This window comes from Oncorhynchus gorbuscha, linkage group LG15 (assembly GCF_021184085.1).
Source record: "Oncorhynchus gorbuscha isolate QuinsamMale2020 ecotype Even-year linkage group LG15, OgorEven_v1.0, whole genome shotgun sequence".
Lineage (NCBI taxonomy): Eukaryota > Metazoa > Chordata > Actinopteri > Salmoniformes > Salmonidae > Oncorhynchus > Oncorhynchus gorbuscha.
Window position 1 is genome coordinate 48,949,854 of NC_060187.1, and position 24,192 is coordinate 48,974,045.

Sequence of the window (24,192 nt, forward strand, 5' to 3'; positions counted from 1 at the left end):
TGATAAGGATGAATAACATCTGACAATACCTTTTTTAATTCTATGCGCCAAGCATTTAGCTAGAATTTTTGCATCACAAGAGGCCTCCAATTTTTTAATGGATTTCATCTTTATATATACCACTTGGATCCTGTTTCAGTAATAATGAAATCAGACCTTCTTGTTGCATGTCTGATAATCTACCATTTACATAGGAGTGGTTAAAACATGCTAACAATGGTCCTCTGAGTATATCAAAAAAAAGTTTAGGGAAAAAAATCCATACAATTAGCTTCAGTTACTGGAGATGGAGGAGACTGAAAATAAAACATATTCCCTTTCAAAATGGTAGCATTTCTATGTTGAAGATTGAAAAAGAATTTGGTGCATTTTCCCCCATATTCCATCCAGTTCGCTTTATTTTTTATAATATATTACACTGGATCTTTCTTGAATAAGTTTGTCCATTTCTTTTTGTTTTTCCTCTTCTGTGTGTCACGGCTGTGTGGAGAGATGGACCAAGGCGCAGCGTGCTCTGAGGTCCACATCTTTTTTTTTGTGAAACTTAGAAAACAAAAAGGAAACAAACAACGAACGTAACATAAGAGGTGCAACATGCACTAACTCAAAACAATACAGAACGAAACGAAATGTGAAGTCAAATGCAATGCTCACTGGCAACTACACACAAACAAACAAGATCCTACCAAAAACCCAGTGGGAAAAGGCTGCCTAAATATGATCCCCAATCAGAGACAAAGATAGACAGCTGCCTCTGATTGGGAACCATACCAGGCCAACATAGAAATAACAAAACTAGAGTACCCACCCTAGTCACACCCCGACCTAACCCAATTTGGGAATAAAAGGCTCTCCAAGGTCAGGGCGTGACACTGTGCCTCTATGGCACATATTGTATTGCCATTTAGCTGTACTGTTAGTCCTTCCATGTCCTTTGTTGAAATGTAATCTTTTGATTTAAATTGCTTTTGTTTTATAGCTGAGTACTGAATCGCATGGCCTCTAAAGGCACATTTAAAAGTGTCCCATGTAATAAGGGGATCTGCTGTATCTATGTTATGTCGGAAAAAGTCAGTTGTAAATTATTCTATCCTAGTTATAAAAAAATATATTAAAATGTCCAATATCCTCGCCCATGTGGAAATTCTGTAAGAGTAATATATATGCCAATTATGTGATGATCCGACCGCATTCTGTCATGTTTTGTCATTGATTATCATGTCTTGTCCCTGTGCTTCCCCTTCTATTCGTTTCCCTCTGCTGGTCTTATTAGGTTCTTTCCCTCTTTCTATCCCTCTCTCTTCCCCTCCCTCTCTCCCTCTCTCGCTCTCTCTCTCTATCGTTCCGTTCCTGCTCCCAGCTGTTCCTCATTCTCCTAACTACCTCATTTACTCTTTCACACCTGTCCCCTATTTTGCCCTCTGATTAGAGTCCCTATTTCTCCCTCTGTTTTCCGCTTCTGTCCTTGTCGGATCCTTGTTTGATGTTTGCTGTTCTTGTCCTCGTTCCGTCCTGTCATGTTTTTTGCCTTCTTCAGATGCTGCGTGTGAGCAGGTGTCTAGATCAGCTACGGCCTGCGCCTTCCCGAAGCGACCTGCAGTCTGTGGTCGCATCTTCAGTTGTTCCGCTCTACTGACTAGAGGGTTTCAGTATTCCTGTTTTGACTTGGAATAAACTCTGTTTCTGTAAAGTCGCTTTTGGGTCCTCATTCACCTGCATAACAGAAGGATCCGACCAAGAATCGACCCAGCGACTACGGATTCTCGCAACACTGCCGTCGAGATCCAGGGAACTATGCTCGGCAGACACGAGCAGGAATTGTCTGCTGCTCATCATGCCGTTGAGACCCTGGCCGCTCAGGTCTCCGACCTCTCAGGACAGTTTCAGAGTCTTCGTGTCGTGCCACCAGCTACTTCCTGGTCTTCCGAGTCTCCGGAACCTAGGGTTAATAACCCACCATGTTACTCTGGGCAGCCCACTGAGTGCCGCTCCTTTCTCACCCAGTGTGATATTGTGTTCTCTCTCCAGCCCAACACATACTCTAGAGAGAGAGCTCGGATCGCCTACGTCATATCACTCCTTACTGGTCGGGCTCGGGAGTGGGGCACAGCTATCTGGGAGGCAAGGGCTGAGTGTACTAACGATTATCAGAACTTTAAAGAGGAGATGATACGGGTTTTTGATCGTTCAGTTTTTAGGAAGGAGGCTTCCAGGGCCCTGGCTTCCCTATGTCAAGGTGATCGATCCATAACGGATTACTCTATATAGTTTCGCACTCTTGCTGCCTCCAGTGACTGGAACGAGCCGGCGTTGCTCGCTCGTTTTCTGGAGGGACTCCACGCTGAGGTTAAAGATGAGATTCTCTCCCGGGAGGTTCCTTCCAGCGTGGACTCTTTGATTGCACTCGCCATCCGCATAGAACGACGGGTAGATCTTCGTCACCGAGCTCGTGGAAGAGAGCTCGCGTTAACGGTGTTCCCCCTCTCCGCATCTCAACCATCTCCTCCCACCGGCTCAGAGACTGAGCCCATGCAGCTGGGAGGTATTCGCATCTCGATTAAGGAGAGGGAACGGAGAATCACCAACCGCCTTTGCCTCTATTGCGGTTCTGCTGGACATTTTGTCATTTCATGTCCAGTAAAAGGCCAGAGCTCATCAGTAAGCGGAGGGCTACTGGTGAGCGCTACTACTCAGGTCTCTCCATCAAGATCCTGTACTACCTTGTCGGTCCATCTACGCTGGACCGGTTCGGCAGCTTCCTGCAGTGCCTTCATAGACTCTGGGGCTGAGGGTTGTTTTATGGACGAAGCATGGGCTCGGAAACATGACATTCCTCTCAGACAGTTAGGGGAGCCCACGCCCATGTTCGCCTTAGATGGTAGTCTTCTCCCCAGTATCAGATGTGAGACACTACCTTTAACCCTCACAGTATCTGGTAACCACAGTGAGACCATTTCCTTTTTTGATTTTTCGTTCACCTTTTACACCTGTTGTTTTGGGTCATCCCTGGCTAGTATGTCATAATCCTTCTATTAATTGGTCTAGTAATTCTATCCTATCCTGGAACGTTTCTTGTCATGTGAAGTGTTTAATGTCTGCTATCCCTCCTGTTTCTTCTGTCCCCTCTTCTCAGGAGGAACCTGGTGATTTGACAGGAGTGCCGGAGGATTATCATGATCTGCGCACGGTCTTCAGTCGGTCCAGAGCCAACTCCCTTCCTCCTCACCGGTCGTATGATTGTTGTATTGATCTCCTTCCGGGGACCACTCCCCCTCCGGGTAGACTATACTCTCTGTCGGCTCCCGAACGTAAGGCTCTCGAGGATTATCTGTCTGTTTCTCTCGACACCGGTACCGTGGTGCCTTCTTCCTCTCCCGCCGGAGCGGGGTTTTTTTTGTTAAGAAGAAGGACGGTACTCTGCGCCCCTGCGTGGATTATCGAGGGCTGAATGACATAACGGTTAAGAATCGTTATCCGCTTCCCCTTATGTCGTCAGCCTTCGAGATTCTGCAGGGAGCCAGGTTCTTTACTAAGTTGGACCTTCGTAACGCTTACCATCTCGTGCGCATCAGAGAGGGGGACGAGTGGAAAACGGCGTTTAACACTCCGTTAGAGCATTTTGAATACCGGGTTCTGCCGTTTGGTCTGGCTAATGCTCCAGCTGTCTTTCAGGCATTAGTTAATGATGTACTGAGAGACATGCTGAACATCTTTCTTTTCGTTTACCTTGACGATATCCTGATTTTTTCTCCGTCACTCGAGATTCATGTTCAGCACGTTCGACGTGTACTCCAGCGCCTTTTAGAGAATTGTCTCTACGTGAAGGCTGAGAAGTGCGCCTTTCATGTCTCCTCTGTCACATTTCTCGGTTCTGTTATTTCCGCTGAAGGCATTCAGATAGATCCCGCTAAGGTCCAGGCTGTCAGCGATTGGCCCGTTCCTAAGTCACGTGTCGAGTTGCAGCGCTTTCTCGGTTTCGCTAATTTCTATCGGCGTTTTATTCGTAATTTCGGTCAAGTGGCTGCCCCTCTCACAGCTCTTACTTCTGTCAAGACGTGCTTTAAGTGGTCCGGTTCCGCCCAGGGAGCTTTTGATCTCCTCAAGAAGCGTTTTACATCCGCTCCTATCCTTGTTACTCCTGACGTCACTAAACAATTCATTGTCGAGGTTGACGCTTCAGAGGTGGGCGTGGGAGCCATTCTGTCCCAGTGCTTCCATTCTGACGATAAGGTCCATCCTTGCGCTTATTTTTCTCATCGCCTGTCGCCATCGGAACGCAACTATGATGTGGGTAACCGCGAACTGCTGTGGTTGGAGGGGGCGACCGTCCCTTTTGTCGTTTGGACTGACCATAAGAACCTTGAGTACATCCGTTCTGCCAAACGACTCAATGCACGTCAAGCTCGTTGGGCGTTGTTTTTCGCTCGTTTCGAGTTCGTGATTTCTTATCGCCCGGGAAATAAGAACACCAAGCCTGATGCCTTATCCCGTCTCTTTAGTTCTTCTGTGGCTTCTACCGACCCCGAGGGGATTCTCCCTGAAGGGCGTGTTGTCGGGTTGAATGTCTGGGGTATTGAGAGACAGGTAAAGCAAGCACTCACTCACACTGCGTCGCCGCGCGCTTGTCCTAGTAACCTTCTTTTCGTTCCTGTCTCTACTCGTCTGGCTGTTCTTCAGTGGGCTCACTCTGCCAAGTTAGCTGGCCACCCCGGCGTTCGGGGTACGCTTGCTTCTATTCGCCAGCGGTTTTGGTGGCCTACTCAGGAGCGTGACACGCGCCGTTTCGTGGCTGCTTGTTCGGACTGCGCGCAGACTAAGTCAGGTAAATCTCCTCCTGCCGGTCGTCTCAGACCGCTTCCCATTCCTTCTCGACCATGGTCTCACATCGCCTTAGACTTTATTACCGGTCTGCCTTCGTCTGCGGGGAAGACTGTGATTCTTACGGTTGTCGATAGGTTCTCTAAGGCGGCACATTTCATTCCCCTCGCTAAGCTTCCTTCCGCTAAGGAGACGGCACAAATCATCATTGAGAATGTGTTCAGAATTCATGGCCTCCCGTTAGACGCCGTTTCAGACAGAGGCCCGCAATTCACGTCATAGTTTTGGAGGGAGTTCTGTCGTTTGATTGGTGCTTCCGTCAGTCTCTCTTCCGGTTTTCATCCCCAGTCTAACGGTCAAGCAGAAAGGGCCAATCAGACGATTGGTCGCATATTACGCAGCCTTTCTTTTCGAAACCCTGCGTCTTGGGCAGAACAGCTCCCCTGGGCAGAATACGCTCACAACTCGCTTCCTTCGTCTGCTACCGGGCTATCTCCGTTTCAGAGTAGTCTTGGGTACCAGCCTCCTCTGTTCTCGTCCCAGCTCGCCGAGTCCAGCGTTCCCTCCGCTCAGGCTTTTGTCCAACGTTGTGAGCGCACCTGGAGGAGGGTCAGGTCTGCACTTTGCCGTTACAGGGCATAGACTGTGAGAGCCGCCAATAAACGTAGGATTAAGAGTCCTAGGTATTGTCGCGGTCAGAGAGTGTGGCTTTCCACTCGTAACCTTCCCCTTACGACAGCTTCTCGCAAGTTGACTCCGCGGTTCATTGGTCCGTTCCGTGTCTCTCAGGTCGTCAATCCTGTCGCTGTGCGACTGCTTCTTCCGCGACATCTTCGTCGCGTCCACCCTGTCTTCCATGTCTCCTGTGTCAAGCCTTTTCTTCGCGCCCCCGTTCGTCTCCCCCCCCCCGTCCTTGTCGAGGGCGCACCTATTTACAAGGTATGGAAGATCATGGACATGCGTTCTCGGGGACGTGGTCACCAGTACTTTGTGGATTGGGAGGGTTACGGTCCTGAGGAGAGGAGTTGGGTTCCATCTCGGGACGTGCTGGACCGTTCGTTGATTGATGATTTCCTCCATTGCCGCCAGGGTTCCTCCTCGAGTGCGCCAGGAGGCGCTCAGTGAGTGGGGGGGTACTGTCATGTTTTGTCATTGATTATCATGTCTTGTCCCTGTGCTTCCCCTTCTATTCGTTTCCCTCTGCTGGTCTTATTAGGTTCTTTCCCTCTTTCTATCCCTCTCTCTCCCCCTCCCTCTCTCCCTCTCTCGCTCTCTCTCTCTATCGTTCCGTTCCTGCTCCCAGCTGTTCCTCATTCTCCTAACTACCTCATTTACTCTTTCACACCTGACCCCTATTTTGCCCTCTGATTAGAGTCCCTATTTCTCCCTCTGTTTTCCGCTTCTGTCCTTGTCGGATCCTTGTTTGATGTTTGCTGTTCTTGTCCTCGTTCCGTCCTGTCATGTTTTTTGCCTTCTTCAGATGCTGCGTGTGAGCAGGTGTCTAGATCAGCTACGGCCTGCGCCTTCCCGAAGCGACCTGCAGTCTGTGGTCGCATCTTCAGTTGTTCCGCTCTACTGACTAGAGGGTTTCAGTATTCCTGTTTTGACTTGGAATAAACTCTGTTTCTGTAAAGTCGCTTTTGGCTCCTCATTCACCTGCATAACAGCATTCTGTCCCCTATCAACACTTTTTAAAACTTTTGGTGCCAGAGAGAATGACATAAGAAAGTAATCAAGACGATTAGCTTTATTTAGCCTCCGCCATGTATATCTCACTAGGTCAGGGTATTTAAACCTTCATATATCCACTAATTCCACTAATTCCAATATATCCATGACATTCATGATATCCTTAAGTGCCTAAGGGTGATAGCATGTAGTGTGATTTTCTTTACGGTCTATGTTGGTCTTTAAAACCGTATTAAAATCCCCCACCATAATAATAGTCTATAATGTTGCTTGTAGAGTTGATAAATTGTTATATATTTTTTCAAAGAAGCTTGTATTATCATTATGTGGACCGTATAGGTTAATATGCCAAATCTGTTTATTGTACAATAAAAAAAAAATAAACCATCTAATCCATCTTCCCCAAAATGTAGCCACAAAGTTGGAAACACAGAATCATCTAGAACGTCATTGTAGGCTGTACCGTCAAGATTTCCCTTCACTGGAATGAAAGAGCCTAGTCCGAACCATGAAAAACAGCCCCAAACTATTATTCCTCCTCCACCAAACTTTACAGTTGGCACTATTTATTGGGGCAGGTAGCATTCTCCTGGCATCCGCCAAACCCAGATTTGACCATCGGACTGCCAGATGTTGAAGCGTGATTCATCACTCAAGAGGACGCGTTTTCACTGCTCCAGAGTCCAATGGCGGCGAGTTTTACACTACTCCAGCCAACTCTTCGCATTGCATATGGTGATCTTAGGCTTGTGTGTGGCTGCTCAGCCATGGAAACCCATTTCATGAATCTCTTGACTAATAGCTTTTCTGCTGACGTTGCTTCCAGAGGCAGTTTGAAACTAGGTAGTGAGTGTTGCAACCAAGGACAGACGGTTTTTACGTACTTCAGCACTTGGTGGTCCCGTTCTTTGAGCTTGTGTGGCCTACCACTTCGCGGCTGAGCCATTGTTGCTCCTATACGTTTCCACTTCACATAACAGCACAGATGACCGGTGCAGCTCCAGCAGGGCAGAAATTTGATGAACTGACTTGTTGAAAAGGTGTCATTCTATGACTGTGCCATGTTGAATTTCACTGAGCTCTTCAGTAAGGCCATTCTACAGCCGATGTTTCTCTATGGAGAATGTATGACTGTGTGGTCGATTTTATACACACATCAGCAATGGGTGCGGCTGATATAGCCAAATCCAATCATTTAAAGCGGTGTCCACATAGTTTTGCACATATAGTGTAAATGTGGTTAGCTCGCTAGCCTGATGAACCTTTTCACACATTGTGACACCACAAAGCCTCAGCTTGAAATTGAAAGTTATGTCTGATTTGTACCTCTTGTATAGTGTTACATTTGAAATGGACCACACAGAATAAGATGCATTGAAAGAAATCTAAGGACTAATTCTAAACAGTATTATAATCTTGTTTGACACGTTCTATTTTTATTTGCTCTGTCAAAATGGGCCCCAATGATGGCAAATAAAGACATATTCAAACCGTCCCTTTCAGTTTGAGTGACAGATCATATCACCCCAAAGAGTAGAGAAGACAGAGTTGTCAGGCAGTGGCATGTCACTGTGTCACATGGCAGTTCAGCTCTGCCTTAGAGAACCCTACTATAACCCACAGTCAGCCACGATGGAGGGACAAGGAAGGTAAGAAAGAGAGAAGAATGTGTCTCTAAAACAGAACACAGATCAGTCATCCGTTAGGCCTGTTCATTGATTGGAGCCATAATGAGTTTGGTGTTTAGGGTACAGATTGCAAGACACACACACACACACACACACACACAGAGTGAAGGGCCCCAACCAACCGTGCTCGTAGTTTTCCATTCCCACCTCCCCTGCTGCCTTGGGCGGGTAATTAATATAGAACAGCGCTATCGATTTCTAATTCAGCACAATTGCAGGTGCTCTTTGGGATGTCCGCTACACCTCTCCCTGGAATAGATAGCTCTGTCTTCAGAAAGAACCAGTTTGGAGTGACGACATGAGGAAGGGACTGGAATGCTCCTGTTCTCGCCATTGACCAGTATAGACTTTAATGCGCAATAAGGAATCATATAAGAGAGAGAATTTATTTGGGAAAATCCATTGATTTGGTGGAAAGACTTCAAAGACTCTTTTCTAACCCTAAGAGAACCGAATACTGCATGAAACTATGATAGCGAAAACAGTACCAGGTGCTGTGAACGACGTCGTACAAACCAGACAGGAAGTGCACTATTTTTAAACTGGGGCCTCTTTTTTTCATGCCACCTCCCCCGCCCACCCCACTTCCACTGCACTACAATATACAGCCATACAGCAGGTAGCCATCACTCCTGAGCTTGATGAGCTGAAAATAAAGAGCTTCCTGTTCCTTTCCTCCCTTCCTCCACGGAAGATGAGTGTCAGCCTCCTGGGCCTGCCATAAATCACAGTCTATGGGGCAGTGGCATAGGGAGAGATGCCTGGCACACACAACGCTGCCATGTCAGCTCCTCTCTCGTAACGTTCTCCCGTAGCGCTCCATGCACTTCTGGGACATGTCGGACGCCCCCTTTATCACAATTAGAGGTGCTCACGTCGTGCTAAAAACAGACTTCCTGTTTTTTGGTTATGTTTACCTGTGGCGTTATTGCTAGGCCGGATCAATATGGTCAATTGCCCAGGAAGGGCGAAAGGGCGTTTCTATTTTTGGGCAGTGATGTGATTTTTTTTTAGTCTCTGCTGTTGAGCAGTCCAAGTGTTGTGGTACTTTTTGCCACCCAAACTAGATTTTATGACATCGGCTTAGTCCTACGGCGTGCACTTTTCAGTTTGTGCCAAATGCTATGCCCTCAAAATTCTACATTTCTTATGTCATGTGTATTTATTTTGCAGTCTGTTTTAATTAACAATGGTTACCTGTAAATACAGAAATTGAACATGTTGTTTTGTCCTGATATGGTATCTAAGTGGTTACCTACTTTGTTTGTGCCATGACCATACCTAAAGCTTTTGGGACTTTCAATGACTCCCCCCTCTCTAGCCACAACCCAAAAAGAATCAACCGCAGGCAGCCCACCAGTGTGTAAACACACTACTGAATACGGCAACTGGCAGCAGCCGTAGACAATAGATGCTCAGGAGAAAGATAATCCAGAGTGAAGCACTGGGCCCTGGCAACTGTGTCTAGGGGCCAATCTGACACCCTGTCTGTCAAAGCGGCGGTGGGCCAACCTACTGGCGCCACACGCTGATAGCTCACAGCTCACTCTGCCCCGGGCAGAGGCGTCTGGGGTGAGAGGGCACAGCAGGTAGCAATGCCAATGGGCACTGCCAAGGTCCCGGGGGTCAGGTCATATCATATTTACTCAGGCCCTGACAGCAATGGCCCAGAATCCTGTGCAGCCGAGCATGTTTGTTTACTCACCAGGCCACAGTATCAGTGGTGAGTGGAGGTGTGGGAGGTCAGAACGAATATGGGGGTTATAATGTATGAATATCCAAAAGAACAACAGGATGCCACAGAGTGGGAATAAGGATATGCACAATAATAGCAAGGTTATGCGGAATATAAAAGTGATTATGAAGATGAGGAGGAGGAGTGATGACAATGACACTGACATCAACACTAATTGGTCTACATTAGAAAAGCTACACCTGGTGCCTTCAGAAAGTACACATACCTATTGACTTATTCCACATGCTGTTGTGTTAAAGCCTGAATTCAAAATGGATTCAATTGATGTTTTTCTCACCCATCTACACACAATACCCCACAACGACAAAGTGAAAACGTGTTTTTAGAAAAGTTTGCAAATGTATTGAAATTGAAATACAGAAATATCTGATTTATATAAGTATTCACACCCCTGGGTCAATGCTTTGTAGAAGCACCTTTTGCAGCAATTACTGGGTAATTACTGAGTATTTCTGGGTAAGTCTCTAAGAGCTTTCCACACCTAGACTGTACAACACTTGCCCATTATTATTTTCAGAATTCTTCAAGCTCTGTCAAATTGGTTGTTGACAATTGCTAGACAACCATTTTCAGGTTTTGACATAGAATTTCATAGTCAAAACTGTAACTCGGCCACGAGCATTCACTATATTCAGTCTAGGTAGATTTTACCTTGTGTTCGGTGATTGTGAATTTTTCTAACAGTGTCTGGTAGAAAACAGACTGCACCAGGTTTTCCTCTAGGATTTTGCCTGTGCTTAGCTTAGCTCCATTCCGTTTCTTTTTTATCCTGAAAAACTCCCCAGTCCTTAACGATTACAAGAAAACCAATAGCATGATGCAGCCACCAATATGCTTGAAAATATGGAGGGTGGTACTCAGTGATGTGTTTTATTGGATTTGGCCCAAACATATCACTTTGTATTTAGGACAAAAAGTAAATTGCTTTGCCACATTTTTTGCAGTATTACTTTAGTGTCTTGTTGCAAACAGGATGCATGTTTTATAATATTTGTATTCTGTACAGGATTCCTTCTTTTCAATCTGTCAATTAGTTTAGTATTGTGGAGTAACTACAATGTTGTTGATCCATCCTCAGTGTTCTCCTATCACAGCCATTAAACACTGCGTTTTATAGTTATCATTGGCCTCATGATGAAATCCCTCAGAGGTTTCTTTCCTCTCCGACAACTGAGTTAGGAAGGACTTCTTTATAGTGACTGGATATTGTGACTGTCACGACTTCCGCCGAAGTTGGTCCCGCTCCTTGTTCGGGCAGCGTTCGGCGGTCGAAGTCACCGACCTTCTAGCCATCGCTGATCCACTTTTCATTTTCCATTGGTTTTTGTCTTGTCTTCCATCACACCTGGTTGCAATTCCATCAATTACATGTTGTGTATTTAACCCTCTGTTGCCCCCATGTCCTTGTCGGTAATTGTTTCTTGTAGTGCTTATGCAACGGTATGCTGGTATTTACCGGGTTTTGTTTGACCCATTTATTGTATTGTTCTGTTGACGGTGGTTTATGGGTATTAAACGACACCGTTGTAAATCAGTTTCCGCTCTCCTGCGCCCGACTTCTCTGCCGCCAGTACGCACCTCTCTACAGATACACCCTCCAAAGTGTAATTATTAACTTCACCGTGCTCAAAGGGATATTCAATGTCTACTTTTAGTAGTTTTACCCATCTACCAATAGGTGCCCTTCTTTGAGAGGCACTCCTTGGTCTTTGTGGCTGAATATGTGTTTGAAATTCATTACTTGACTGAGGGACCTTACAGATAATTGTATGCGTTTGGGTACAGAGATGAGATAGACATTCAAAAAAATCACGTTAAACGCTATTATTGTGACGTGTTCATCTTTAATCCTGAATTTATGAAGGCTTGCCATAACAAAGGCGTTGAATACTTATTGACTGAAGACATTTCAGGTTTCAATTTTTCAATCATTTGCACAAAAAAATTCACAGGCCAGTGACAAAATGTTTTATTTTTAATCCATTTTACATTCAGGCTGTAACACAACAAAATGTGGAAAAGGTCAAGGGTGTGAATACTTTCTGAAGGCATTGCCGTTCTAAATAGAAGTCATGGGAGTTGCTGTCACCTTCTACTCTCCCTTTCCCACACACCATACAAACCAGTCATGTCTTGTCAGTCCCCCTTCAGTGGACCAGAAATCAGTCCCAATAGAGCCACAGTGTAGCCTGAGTCAGACCGCTACGGAGAAAATACATCCCAACACATGTCACGGCGCTGGCATTAAGGACAATAAACACAAAGGAAATATTTATATCCTCCTGACATAAAAACTTTGGTTCCCCCCATCTGACGGCTCCCAGAGGATTTTTTTTTACAGCTGGTTGTAGGGCCGCTGACGGATATCAGAGCAGGCAGGCTCACCACAGAAACCCCTCCAATTCCCTGCGACTAGGTAAATACCAATAAGGGGCTCTCCTGGACAGCTAACGCTACAGTGTTCTACATAATCGAATGTTCTCCCAAATGTGAGAGAGGAGAGAGAAAGCCAGAAAGGTGTCGTGTTCAGAAATGGTGGGAACTCAGTCTGGATAGAGTCACCGTGACAAGAAATTGTAAAACTGAAAATCTGAGTTTGAGTGATTGATCGGAGTTGATCTTTGGAAATAGTGCCTGTCGGTTTCATTTTGTGTCACTCTCAGGCTACAGTCAGTGCGCAAAACAGGCTATTCTGTTCCAGCTCAGGATTTTGGAGAGTATAGAGGAATACTGTAGGTGAAGCTGCTAGTACCGTTTTCATTAACAGTGGGATTAGATACATTTCAAAATGGGACAAATATTTTTCTACCCCATTGGAGGTTTTGTGGCATCACTTTCTGTAGTTGTTGATTTTGATTTCATATGAGAGGTCTGGGTTCGACTCAAAGTTTGTCATCTGCCTACATATCAATTACATTGCAAAACACATAGTGAAAGAGAGCGACCCGGCTCTACGCGTTTGCTGGTCTGTGACCCACTGACACCGTCCCCAGTACTAGGGGAATAAAGCAGCCTCACAGGAGTTACACACACATGGAAACTTTATTTACACACACATGGAAACTTTATTTACACACACATGGAAACTTTATTTACACACACATGGAAACTTTATTTACACACACATGGAAACTTTATTCACACACACATGGAAACTTTATTTACACACACATGGAAACTTTATTTACGCACACAGCAGACAGGGGAATTGATGTGGGAAGGATGTTACTTGTTATTGTGGATAAAAATATTGGCAATAACACAATAATAACAACAAGGTGGAATTACGTAGATAAACAAAGCTAAGCTAGTACACACTGCAATGATAAGAGCAGTAACGAATAGCAAATTATAAAGTCTGTAACATCCAGGCAGAGGAATTCTGTTCACACACTGCAATGGAAAACAATAAATGATATGGTAATTTGGGGTATTAATAACAGTAAAATGTGTTTCACTGAAGCATATTGTAAATGATGGTGCGTTGTGGGAAAATGTTGTGGGCGGGGAAAGAATTGCAGTATTTCGAATGGTACTGTAATTCCAGTACCATACTGTATCTTTTACCGTGTCTTTCTAGTGGGTGCATGGTATTGTTTTGGCTCATCATCATATTTTGAGGTGTGCCTTTTAAAGAGGCTATATTTGTTGCACCTGTGAGTGAGAATGCTGTACTAATTCAACTCCTATGTGATTACAGTGCCCTATCAATTGTTTAGGGGACAGATTGGAGTGGCAGCAAGTCTTAAATCTTAAGTCTTATGCAAACCCCTCCCCTCAATGAATTTCATCAATTCATCCATTCAATCTGATTACGGTAGCATTTATTTTATTTATTTTTACAGCATAATACAGTCAATTTTACTGTGTGTCATAACACAGTACTTGCTTTGATACCATATTTATATTACAGTAGGTGTACTGTAATATGAAATACAGAATTGTACTTGCCACGGAGCTGCCTGTAAGCTACTGTCAAATTCACAATAACACCTTTACAGTGCATAGTGAAGAAAAAAGGGAAACAGACATGTAGGGCCCCTAATCCCTAACCTCACTCCACTGTATACACTTATATGCCTGACTGCCAGATGTCTCCCAAATCGACACATCTGTACAGGAGTTTGTCCCCAGGTCCCCAGAGTCAATGTAAGAGTCATTTTATCATCTTTCCATCCCTCCCTCAATCCACGTACCCTTCCATTTCTCTCGCCCTCAACTGTATATCACTCAAAGATCCGTTTGTTCATTCTCCCATCCATTCACTCATTCAGAAAATCCATCCATACATCCCCTTACCTTTTCATTTCCCTCCATCCATGTACACTTCCGTTTCTCTCAGGTCAACTCTCTCCCAACTACAGTAGATCCTTTTCAGTGGTGCGACTGGTTGGTATGTTGTCAATTGGGCGCTCACGTGTGTGTTTGCTTGGCAGAGTTGAGGTAGGAAGCATGGCTGCTACGCTAGCACACTGATGCTGTTTACACCAGCAACTTTCTCTCTCCCCGTCTACCACTCCCTCTCTACATCATAACCTCTTCTCTCTAATAACACTGAAGTGTGCCTATCCTCTGCAGCTCCTATTCAGTCTCCCCACACTGTGGGGGGAATCAGATGTTTGCCCTCACCACTGATGATGAATTCATTATTTCCTACTCAAAAAGCTACGTTGGTTAGAATCATCCCACCACGTAATTTGGGGTTGTTTTGATTACATGAATTGCAACTAAACATGCGAGATGAGAGGATCACTGGACGAGCTGCGAGAATGTTTGAAGTATCATCGGAGTGTGTTGTATGATTTCCGAAATCCTATTTAATTGATATATAGGGTTGGTCTCTAAAGGCAACTTTTTCAAAGTGCGCCCAAAGTGCAATAAATAAAAAAGGCCTGCGGTGGCATTTTGCACTGTGGCTCGACCTCTGCGGAGGAAAAAGCTCTGGTATAGCACATCAGTGTCTTGAGACTTACATTGCAGGCAAATGTCTCAGGATTGAACTGGGATTTCTGGTCCCCAGGCAGGCGTCGCTGTCAAATAGTAGCTAAAAGTGTTAAACTTCCCCCGCTGCAGTGCGACAGACATGTCTATATATTGGTATTAAGTCAGACGTGGGGGTGTTTCGCCCAGCCCAGTTTGAGGGGGCCAAACAGGGACAGCGGGACCCCATGGCTTTTGTGGCAGCTGATGGACTCCACAAAGCCAGCCTTCGAATGAAAGACTTGGGGAAATTGGGAGAAAAGGAGGACGACAAGCCTATATTTCTGCTAAATGAAAAAGAGGCTTTTTCTCTCGGCATGGCTTGGCTGTGTTGGATTCGAGACGTCTGGGCGTTATTCATCTGGGTTTCTGGTACTTTCAGGGGAGCAAAGCAGGGGGCCACATTGAATTTCCTTTATACATAACTGAAACCCTTCAACACTTTCAGGGTTGCTTTCTTGACCACTGTGCATCTGCTAGCCAGACAAATGGAAATGACGCCACAGATTTGATCAAACTGGAATTTGAAAGGCACATGGAAGTGCTTTTTTTTTGCATTCGTTATTCATGGGACAAATCTAATGCTGGAAAGATAAACAAACCGGGAGCCAAGACATGCTGTATTGAAAACAAGCCTAAGGGTAATTCAAGTCAGAATATTATAAATATTATTGAGGATAACACATTGTCCCATTTTAAGAAACTACTCCCAAGTGTCCCCTCTCTTGGAGTACAGCTGTGTCCCTTTGGTTGGTTTTTGACGTCAGAAAGTTCAGTTGTATTGATGCCAGAGTACTCTTATACAAGTACTTCCCAGAGTAGTGCACATACACCTCTGTATCACCACTTCTATTCATAAGCTTTGGTAACACTTGTCCTATTTTGGGGGGTCACTTAGAAATGTCCTTGTTTTTTAAAGAAAAGCACATTTTTGGGCCAATTGATCATTAGAAAACCCTTTTGCAAATATGTTAGCACAGCTGAAAATGGTGTGCTGACTAAAGAAGCTAAAAACTGGCCTTCTTTAGACTAGTTGAGTATCTGGTATCTGGAGCATCAGCATTTGTGGGTTCGATTACAGGCTCAAAATGGCCAGAAACAAATAACTTTCTCCTGAAACTCTTCAGTCTATTCTTGTTCTGAGAAATGAAGGCTATTTATTCCATGCGAGAAATTGCCAAGAAACTGATGATCTCGCACAATGCTGTCTACTACACCCTTCACAGAGCAGCGCAAACTGGCTCTAACTACAATAAAAAGAGGAGTGGGAGGCCCCGGTGCACAGGTAGACAAGTACATTAGAGCAAGTAGACAAGTACATTAGAGTGTCTAGTTTGAGAAACATAAGTCCTCAACTGGCAGCTTCATTAAATAGTAGCTGCAAAACACCAGTCTCAACGTCAACAGTGAGAGGCGACTCCGGGATGCTGGCCTTCTAGGCAGAGTTCCTCTGTCCAGTGTCTGTGTTATTTTGCCCATTTTAATATTTTATTGCCAGTCTGAGATATGGCTTTGTCTTTGCAACTCTGAAGGCCAGCATCCCGGAGTCACCTCCTCACTGTTGACGTTGAGACTGGTGTTTTGCAGTTTTATTCACATTTTTCAAGTATTGTTGACAAATAATGCATTCCGATTATTGCGTAGATTGCAATGGACACCTATGATGTGTGTAAAATACTTTTTTGAAGGTTGTACTGATTATAACGAGATGATGCTAAGCTATTTGCCAGCTGGCAAATGGTTGACATTATATAAAATGCATTCTGTGTGTCACGTAAACGTCTGTCAGACCAAAGATGTTATAATGGAGGTGAAGAAATGGTTCACTTATCTTTCAATAAACTTCCGGGAGTGTATTAAGGGAAGTGAATGATTCCATATATGACACACCCCCTTTAACATGCATACTGCAGACAGACCAAACTCATCTTGTCTCCTCTTATTATCTTTGGTAGACGCGGAAAAATGAATATGGCGGCGCACACAAACTACCCATTGTTGGGTGACGTTAGATTTCTAGAACGTGTTTCACTCAATTATTTGGATCAATGTTAGGCTCACTCATGATGTGATGAATTATAAATAGTAATTGCTATTAGCTCATTCATATTGTGGTTTATGTCAGCCGAGAGTTCTCTAAATATGACAGCTTGTGTTATGTTAGCGCAAGGACTAATGTAGCCAACATTTTCCGGGTTTGGATTATGTTGAATGCTGTAGCTACTTCAGTGAATGTCTGAACATTGCATCCAAAAATAAACTGATCACATTCAGGACATCCTTTTTTAAGGACTGTGTTTGTGGAACATGTTTCTGTGAAAAACCAGTGTGGCGAGCTCAAACTCTGACTGTTGCGTCAATGGAAACTGGACGCCCAAAATAAGCGTTCTAATCACACCGGTTTGAGCATTGGCTGCAGGGACCACTGTAGAATGATCACACCTGTTTGTTGGTATGTGTGAAAAGGTTAATGTGAACTCTAGGGTGAAAAAATAGCTAAAGAACTCAGTTCTCTTTCTTTTCAAGCTGCCATTGAATTTGAATGAGGACACAACTGTTTTTGCCAGTTCAATTCACCTATTTTGTGGTCCAAGTCCTCTTTTCATTCACATTCCTATGTTTAGAAAGGAACCAAGATCTTTTTCCAACATTCACTCAATGCACAATAGTTTTTACAAAGTGCAGGACAAGCCATTCCATCAGAATGTGTTATCCGACAGATAGATATACCTACTTACATTTTGGAAGCTAATAGATTGCATTTACTTAAAATATGAGACATAATAATTATAATCATGTAAATATTACACATGTTATACATGTAAATATTATTGCTAACATAATAAAATATCAAAATAATTTCTGCAGATTAAATAATGCTGAAAATTGTACACCTAAAGCTACTGCCCCTTTAAGACTTAGCATTGTTTCACCAAATATGTTGTTGTCTTCTCACCCTATTCAAACCCCACAATTTTATAAACAGTTTAAGCACTTAGCCTACAGATCATATATTACAAACAAATAACCTGAACATCGTGTCAGTACAAACCTCAGCACATATTTTGTCATGTCTGTACATCCTTGAAAGTCACCAATCAATATCCAAAAACAGCACATGTTTTTACCGCAAACATGTACATCATCATCTTCTCTCTTTTATGGCATCAATTTGAAGGGTAATGACAGGGGAAACGGTATTGAAGTAGTCTAGTGTGTGGTGGAGGAATTAATGACCAGCAAACCTGGAGAGCTTAGTGTTTACATCGCCTTAAAAGTAAGAAGCAGACCATGGACTTCAAGCTGGTCTCAGTTCGGTCCACTTCGGGGTCTCCTTTGGAGTGTTCCCACTGCACAAAACATTAAGCCGACCGAATTCACAAAAACTGGCTAAAAGGGAACAAGTGTGAAAACAACCTCAAACACCCCAAGACCGCCTGAGCTGGCAACAGTAGCAGTAGACTTGGCCCATACAAATCATCAGGATTTCCTCTGGGCATCATTTTACTCATCTACAGTAAATTCCAAACTGATTGGAAAAGTCAATAACCTCCAATACACCAATCACTTTCGCTAACAAAAACTGCCCGACTGCACAGCACGTCAACTTCAACTGGATTAGCATCAATTTATAAGTCTCCGAGGTTGGGCTGATCAATGGGAGATATTTTAGCTCTTGAACACCCACTGCGGGGCTCCATTTGGGCTGCGTTCAATCTCACTGAGCGTCGTTGTGATGTGGCATGCCCTCTATGGGGATGAAAGTACGTGTGACCACTGCGCTCAGTACAGGTGTGTTGACCAAAATGTAATAGAATTCCAAAATTGTGTAGGTGGTCCGCACCCAAAAAGGAGATTCAAGGTTCCTTTTTAGTATTTATTTCATTCAGGGGTTGGTAGATAGACAAACTTCTCGACCTAAGTCTTCGTCAGTGTGTCATTAGCGTCTACTCTGAAGGTGTGCTTCTTTATTACAGGCTCGTTAAGGGTAACGGCTGACAGGTGAGTTCATATGCGAGCTCCTGGAACAGACACACATGTCAGTAATGCAATATACAATACATAATCTAATACCTACAAGTAACTTTTTGTAATAATGCTTTGGAAAAGTATTGGGCTTTGGACCGCTCATACACCTGTCTATAAGTCAAATCAAATCAAATCAAATGTTATTAGTCACATGCGCAGAATACAACATGTGTAGGTGGACCTTCCAGTGAAATGCTTACTTTCAAGCCCCTAAATACAATGCACTTTAACAAAATATGGATAATAATACGAAATGAAAGTAACAAGTAATTAAAAAGCAGCAGTAAAATTACAATAGCGAGACTATAGTTGAGTAATATGTACATGTAGGTAAAGTTATTAAAGTGACTATGCAATGATGATAACAACAGAGAGTAGCAGCGGTGTAAAGGGGTGGTGGGTAGCCTAGTGGTTAGGACGATGGACCAGTAATCGAAATGGTTGTTAGATCGAATCACAGAGCTGACAAGGTAAAAATCTGTCGTTCTGCTCCTGAACAAGGCAATTAACCCACTGTTCCTAGGCTGTCATTGTAAATGAGGATTTGTTCTTAACTGACTTGCATAGTTTAATAAAGGTAAAAATAATAATAATAAATAAAATAGTTGATTAGATGTTCAGGAGTCTTAAGGCTTGGGGGTAGAAGCAGTTTAGAAGCCTCTTGGACCTAGACTTGGTGCTCTGGTATCACTTGCCGTGCAGTAGCAGAGAGAACAGTCTATGACTAGGGTGGCTTGGCCCCAGTGATGTTCTGGCTGTTCGCACTACCCTCTATAGTGCCTTGCGGTTGGAGGCCGAGCAGTTGCGATACCAGGCAGTGATGCAACCAGTCAGGATGCTCTCGATGGTGCAGCTGTTGAACCTTTTGAGGATCTGAGGACGCATACCAAATCTTTTCAGTCTCCTGAGGGGGAATAGGTTTTGTCGTGCCCTCTTCATGACTGTCTTGGTGTGCTTGGACCATGTTAGTTTGTTGGTAATGTGAACACCAAGGAACTTGAAGCTCTCAACCTGCTACACTGTAGCCCCGTCGATGAGAATGGGGGAGTGCTCGGTCCTCTTTTTCCTGTAGTCCACAATCATCTCCTTTGTCTTGATGATGTTGATGGAGAGGTTGTTGATCTGGCACCACACAGCCAGGTCTCTAATCTCCTCCCTATAAACTGTCTCGTCGTTGTCGGTGATCAGGCCTACCACTGTTGTGTCTTCGGCAATCTTAATGATGGTGTTGGAGTCGTGCATGACCGTGCAGTCATGAGTGAACATGGAGTACGGGAGGGGACTGAGCACGCACCCCTGAGGGGCCCCTGTGTTGAGGATCAGCGTGGCGGATATGTTGTTACCTACCCTTACCACCTGGGGTCAGCCCGTCAGGAAGTCCAGGATCCAGTGGCAGAGGGAGGTGTGTAGTCCCAGGATCCTTAGCTTATTGATGTGCTTTGAGGGCACTATGGTGTTGAACGCAGAGCTGTAGTCAATGAATAGCCTTCTCACGTAGGTGTTGTAAGAATCAACTGTTTAAAGCAGCGCGGAGTGCAATAGATTGGATCATCTGTGGATCTGTTGGGGCGGTATGCAAATTGGAGTGGGTCTAGGGTTTCTGGGATAATAGATTGATTTCCGGGCATGAACACGCACAGATCATTTGAACGGCCCGTGACAGATGGATGGCTGTAATCTTGTTACCCGTGTACCAGACATCAGAGAGACAAACATAATGGATGGAGGGGGTGGAGACAGAATGGGGTGGAAGGAACTAGGTGAGGTGTGGCAGGGTCACATGTTCTGGGGCTATAGTAGGGAAAAGGTGGGGGGTCAGTGAGGCTGTAGATAAATATCACTCTGTAGTCGAGATGGAGAGATCAAGAGAGGGTAAGAGATAGGAGAGAGGACGAGAGATAGACAAGTGGTGAAAGATGAGGAGAGAGGGATGGAGAAGGAGAGCGAGATGGAAAGCAAGTGAGGAAGAGTGAGTGTGTTGCCTAGCATGATTGACTACTTTGCCATGTCAATCCCTCCCAAATTCTTCTCCTCCTTCTCCCTCTCTTTCCCCCTCTCTTTTTCCTCTAATGGACCCATCACTCTGGATGGGCCAGACACCTAGACAGCACCCTGCCTTGCCCCAGCATGGTACCCAGATTCGCCCACCATGCCCAAGAGCAAGACGGGCACATGCCAGGGCATCAACACAAGGCCTCTCCATAGCGCTGCCATCAACTCCACATTTGACTGACTGTAACTGTAACTCAGCATCAACTTCAATTAGATCTAACACTAGATGAACCACCTGTGTGTAATGCATTGTGCATTTGTACTTTATTTTCTGTACAAGTATTTGCACAGTTAGCCTAATGGGTCTTTATAAGGAGATGTGAGTTGATATGAACGCTTATACCGTACCACTTCTTACTGATGTTTGACCACCTTTTTGTTTATTCATGTGTTGCGAACGCAGGTCAGGGCCGGCTGACTCTTTGTTTGAACTCAAATTAAAATGTTGTAAAGTTTGAAAAACGTGCTACATCCTCAACAACCCAATTCCCAGGACTTCTGAAACACACTTTTAATTTGGGATGGGGAGAGAGAGAGAAAGAGAGAGAAAAGGAGAGAGGGATGAACAGCTGGGGTCTTCTGGAGACAGAACAGTTCACATCTGTCAGCCCATCCCAGCTGCTGCTCCAAAATGTCCAAAGCCCAGAGCAGAGGACTATGGGATTGTCTGTCTACGGCCATGTCCTCAGTAGTCTAAAATGCCTGCTACTCCTTGTCTTACTTTCTGACTTGACTTTCCTTCTATGGTCAAATATCTGAAACGAGTCAGTAGATGACAGTTTGTTTCCCAACCATTTGCTATGAGGGAAAGAAGACCAGAGAACATGATGACACAGCCTTTAGCCCTCGAAACCTTGTTGTCCCCATTTCTCCCTCTATATACACTGAGAGTACAAAACATTAGGAACACCTTCCTAATATTGAGTTGCACCCCTTTTTTGGCCATGTTCTGTTATAATCTCCACCCGGCACAGCCAGAAGAGGACTGCCCACCCCACATAGCCTGGTTCCTCTCTAGGTTTCTTCCTAGGTTTTGGCCTTTCTAGGGAGTTTTTCCTAGCCACCGTGCTTCTACACCTGCATTGCTTGCTGTTTGGGGTTATAGGCTGGGTTTCTGTACAGCACTTTGAGATATCAGCTGATGTACGAAGGGCTATATAAATACATTTGATTTGATTTGATTTGATGTTTGCCTTCATAAAATCCTTAACAGTGAAACTGTTCAGCATGAAAAACCCAGAAGCTTTCGACACCTTGTAGAGTTCATGCCCCGACGAATTGAGAGTGTTCTGAGGGTAAAAGGGGGTGCAACTCAATATTAGTTTTGTACACTCAGTGTATATAGAGGGAGAGATGGGCTAAGGGCTGTGTCCTCATATTCTCTGGTCTTTTTTTCCCTCATGGCAAATGGTTGGTGTGAAGGGGGGTGCAACTCAATATCAGGAAGGCGTTCCTAATGTTTGGTATACTCAGTGTATATCCACCTGTCCTGGCTGTACTGTCCTTCAGCCCATCCAAGCTCCCTCCATTTCCCTCTTCACCTTCTCATCTACTCCTCCTTCCACCAGCACCTCTTTCTCGCTCTCTTAGTTGTTTTCCTTTCTCTCTGTCCTTAGCTCTCTATCCTTCTCTCTCTCTCTCACACAACAGGGACCTTCACCCGCATGTTCAAAGAGCTTTCATATGTAGCAGTCACAGGGGAGAACCACTCTCCTCCTTCCCCAGCCCATCGGGGGTGCATATCTTTTACGTAACAGGGAACATCTGTTTCACTGGCAGAAGCCATTGGCCCGCGTCCCAAATGGCGTCCTATTCCCATAGGGCTCTGGTCAAAAGTAGTGCATATGGTGCCATTTGGAACACAGGCATTGTTACACCTTGGTGAGTCACTTCAGAATGTGTCTCTGCTGCCATGGCTTCTTTTAAAAAAACTGTGCATGGTGTATTTATAAATTCTGGGTGGGCAAGGAATGTTCTTATGGAGAGGAATCTGCGAGAGAGTAATTAAAGTTTGTCATAATAAGAAGTCTCAGTTGGAAATCAATAATTAGCTCAAGGGGAGTTGGCTAGTATGGATTCACGGTTAAAGTGACTTTGGTTGACTGTTGGTTGCTGAAGTGAAGTTGTAGTGTGGTTGCAAACATTTCGCCAATGTGATGTGTAGGTTCAACTTCAATGAATGTTGGACAAGAATTAACCAATCAAATGCAAAACACTTGAGGCACGCAAACAGCTTTTTGGGGCAATTTATTGACAGTTTATGATGAATAAAGGGCGACAAGCACAAGTGCCAGAAATGTAACTATTCCATTGCATCTGTTTGGTTTGAGACATACTGTATACGAAAATGTGAGATCGTTTGGGTTACATTGTCAACTATCAAACTTATAGAGTTTTATCTTGACTGGACTGTCCTTAATTCACCTGTCCCCGACTAAAACAAATCTTGGTCGACCGAATGTCGTCTGTTCTTTCGATCAATTTATTGTTCAAAATGGTTAGTGTATTTTTCCATATGTAGACACACCCTTTGTGTTTTAATATAATCAACTATATTCAGACAGACGACATCAACTATTTTCTGATGCTTTAAGCTCACTGTCGTGTTAAATAAGACACACATGACTGAAGAGGGAGCCAGAGATCAAGATAACCATAAGAAAAAATACCTTACCTGTCCCGACCATCCTCTTACTGGCTTCACAGATTCTGCCGTTACTCTCCTGAATTTGCCAGTAAAAGCTACACGAGGAGTCCGCAAACTTGTGGAATGCCAATTTAGCTTACCATTTCTACTGATCTGCATACGCACATTTTTGTGGAACAGTTTCATTAGATTTATAATACGATCTTCTTATTCAAATTCATTGTCATGTGGTTCATCAAAATTCCATCCAAATCTAAATGAAAATTATACAAACCTAAAAAGTATCTTCTATTGTCATTGCCAAGTATGTCAAAATAGCCTATAAATCCAATAAATAACAACATTGCAGCCTGCAGGTAGAAAATATCCTGATAAAAATAAATATCCTATGAATCACATTGGCTACGCATGGCCTGTCTGCAGCACACTTGAAAAATTGTATGAACTATTAACTTGGGTCTGGCCTGAAGCTCCTTGGAACATTATATAAAATATTCTGGGACCTCAGAGTTTCCTGCACCAGTGAGCTCGGG